Below are 3,704 nucleotides of genomic sequence, written 5' to 3' on the forward strand. Positions count from 1 at the left end.
AAATAAATAAATAATAAATAAATAAATAAAATAAAAAATCACGAGTGGATGATAAAGTGTGTAGAAACTGAAAATTTACAATTTAAAACCTGGAATCGCTGACTGTTCAGAAACTACACAGATGGATCATGGGTGGTGGTGAACAGCAGAAAGGGTTATGGATGAAGCTGCATTGTTCTAGCTGCTCCCCATGCCACCCGTCTCCGAGGAAAGCCTGACATTGATTAGATATCGAGCCAGGCTAATGCTGGCAGCAGATCTAGTGATGGTAACCTGCCTATCAGTAGATCCTTCCACTGGGTTCGCAATTTTGATCTGTGCCCCAGACATCTGACGGATCTCATCAATTTTGGCACCTTGACAGCCAATTATGCAGCCAATCAAATCGTTTCAAATGGTGAGTTCATGAGAAGTAGTCTGAGCAGATGCATCCAAACCCCAATAGCCTTTCACCTCTGGAGAGCTGGATTCAATGCCACTGAATCCGGTGTTGCCATGCATCATGGGAAAATGAGACTGTTGCATTGCCAACTGGTGCAGCTTGGTCAAATCTGGCTGTGGAATGGCATACTGTCCTTGAATGGTATAGGCCTCTAGAGGTGGTCCCTCCAGGGCAGGGTTGAGGCACACGGATGAGGTGGTGTGGGGAAAGCTCGCACTGTCGCTGCCTGTGCTGTACCTGTCCTGACCACCTGCAAAGAGGACTGGAGAACTTGATGGCTTGGGCCGGTTCGGGGCGGTCACGCCCTTCAGGGGGACTCCAACATGACCACGCAGATCTGTTTGACACACTCAATGATGGATTGCGGGATGCCAGCAATAGTGATGGCCCACTCAGTTGAATTGGGGAGCGTATCTCCTGCCACTTGGACCTGAGCCCCTGTACTCTCTTGTATTTCCTTGATCTTGCAACCACCTTTCCCAGTGAGAGAGCCACACTGACTAGCAAGGACCACCAGCCTCAGAGTGACCGGGGGTCTATTGGCAACTGTGCTATTGGTCATAGAGCTGCTGATGTCCTCTTCCAGTTTGTCAATGATCATAGCAAAGGCTTTGAAGATGGCATTAGTGGGTCCAGCCAAAGTGATAATTCGCTCAGGACAATTCCCTTCTGAGATGCTGACACGTGCACCACTCTCCTCACGCATCTTAACTGATTCTCCTTTCTTTCCAATGATACTGCCAACTTCCTTCCCATGCATAAGTAGCTGGATGGTGAGAGTGACATTTAATCTACCTTCAATCATACCGGTGTCCATGTCGAATACTATCCGGAGCTGGACTTTTTGAGTGCTCAAGTCTTTGGTCACTGGGGGAGAGGGGGGTCAAAGCCAAAAACTGCAGGCGCGCGAGGCGACTGAGGGGAAAAGGGGAAGGGGGAGGGGAAGGGTGGGAGGACGAGGGCGGAACAATAGGGGCGGGCGGAAAGGCAAGGGGGGCCCCCACGCGAGCGGGTTGGAGGAGGAAGGGGTGGGGGGAGTGGAGGAGGAGGAAGAGGAAGGGGGACAGAGACCCCGGAGCGGGTGGAGGGCGGCGGAGGGCGGGCGGGAGAGGGCGCAGGCTGCAGCTGCTCCGGCTACTGCCTCTGCTGGTCTGCCGGGAGCTCTGGTTCTACTTTGAGTGTTGCTTCCTGACTTCAGTTCAGATCCTTCAGCCTACTAGCACAGACTTTATCATGCTGGCACAGACTTTTTACGTTCCACCACGGATCTCTGGGCCTTACCAGCACAGATCCATGAGACAGGCCTACATGAAATATTTTCATGGGCTCTAATCCTCCAGTCATACTTGTGTGAGGTATTGTTATAGGCGTTAGGTCTTCAGTAGGACTCATGTAGGACATTGCCATGGGATTTAGGCCCTCAGATGGATACTTTGGTCCTTTAGAGTAGAGAGCTGAAGCAGATAGAAGTCAAGCTGACCTGCCCAAACCAGTTGGAAACCACAGGTCATCTGGTGAAAGATGGAAATTGAGTGCAGATTCTAAGAGTTCTTTGTCCTATGTCCACCCACTAGTGTAGTAGCATAGCCATATTTTAGCACTAAAGAGTACATTAAGTACAAAACATACAGATCTCTCAGATAAAAATAGAAAAATCAACAGAACGGCATCAAGGGGCATGTTAGTTAAAGAGATAGGCATTAACCACACATGTGTAAGCAAGAAAACACGCTGAGAAAGGCTGGAATCATCAGGGCAGTGCAAAGAAACATACCAGGCAATCTGTTCTTTGTATCGGGAATCGAACTGAGGATCTTGCACTTGCCAGGCAGGCACTGTGCTGCTGAGCTATATCCCTGGTCCCAGACCATACAATCTTGAGAATAGTTTAGGGAAATGTACACTAAGAACTCATTCAGGTAGTAACCAACTCAAAGGCCTTTGATTTCTAAATAGAAGAAAAGTTAAAAAGAAATAGTGGAAAAATCCAACCACTCAGTCTAAACTTTATTTGGTCTTTATGAGACAGGGTGTTACTCTGTAGTTCGAGCTGACCTTGAACTCACTCTGTAGCTCATCCTGACCTTAAATGTGTGGCAATCCGCCTGCCTTAACCTCCTGAGTGCTGGTAAAACAGGTATGTGCCACCATGTCCAACCATTTAGTCTAAATTTAAACTGGGAGTGACAATAATGTTCATTCACAATGGAAGGCCAGTAATATTTGTAGTAAAACTACTGAAAGTTTGTTAGTAATATTCTACTTGCGTATCTCTTTTTTTTTGTGGAACTTGGGATTGAACTCAGGCCCTTGCACTTGTCTTATTCAACTGAGCCATCTCCCCAGCCCCTGGTTTTGTCTTTGAGACAGGGTCTCACTATGTAGTTCAGACTAGTATTGAAATCACTATGTAGCCTAGGCTGACCTTGAACTTGTGATGACCCTCCTGCCTTAGCCTTCCTAAGTGCCAGGATTATAGGTGTGTGTAACGATGTGTACCATTTTAAAAGAAACAAAAAGGGCCAGAGAGATAGCACAGTGGACTAAACACCTGCTTAGGCAAGTACAAGCCTGGCTGCAATGGCCCCACACCCCAGATGCACTGAGCTGGCCACTGAGTTGGGACATGTTGGTACACACCTGTAATCCCAGTGCTGGGGAGGCTGAAAACAGGTGAATCACTATGAGTCCGAGCTGCCTAGTGAGACCCTGTACCACATACATAAAAGAAACAAGAAAATAAATAACTGCAGTAAAGCATTAATGTCAGGGTAGATTTATTAGAGCTAGTTCAAATTTTAGAGTGATACATTGACCTCAGAATTTTTTTTATGTTTTTGAGACTGGATCTTGCTATGCAGTTCAGGCTGGGCTTAAGCTCACTTTGTAGCCTAGTGATCCTCCTGCCTCAGCCTCTTGAGTGCTAGGATTACAGGTATGTGCCACTATGCTTAGGTCTGGGTATTGTTATTGGTGCTTTGTGTGTGTGTGTGTGTGTGTGTGTGTGTGTGTGTGGCTTTGAACTCACTATGTAGCCCAGGTGGCCTGTAACTCATGGTGATCCATATGCCTCAGGCTTGGGAGTACTGGAATTACAGGTAAGCGGCACCTCACCTGATTTATTACAACTTTTATAATTTATTTATTTGGTACAGGGTTTGCTAAGCAGTCTACACTCACAGGGATCCTCCTGTTTCAGCCTTCCCAGCGCTGGGATTATAGGCGTGCACTACTAGCCTTGTTTTGAGGCCTGCATAGTGCG

General features: G+C 47.3%; 1 pseudogene; it reads right to left on the bottom strand.

Moving 5' to 3' along the window:
* Positions 1-86: 86 nt before the first annotated feature.
* LOC101568991 lies at positions 87-1,259 on the bottom strand (annotated as a pseudogene).
* Positions 1,260-3,704: the final 2,445 nt, after the last annotated feature.

Source organism: Octodon degus, unplaced genomic scaffold, assembly GCF_000260255.1.
Source record: "Octodon degus isolate 3935 unplaced genomic scaffold, OctDeg1.0 scaffold00104, whole genome shotgun sequence".
Taxonomy (NCBI): domain Eukaryota; kingdom Metazoa; phylum Chordata; class Mammalia; order Rodentia; family Octodontidae; genus Octodon; species Octodon degus.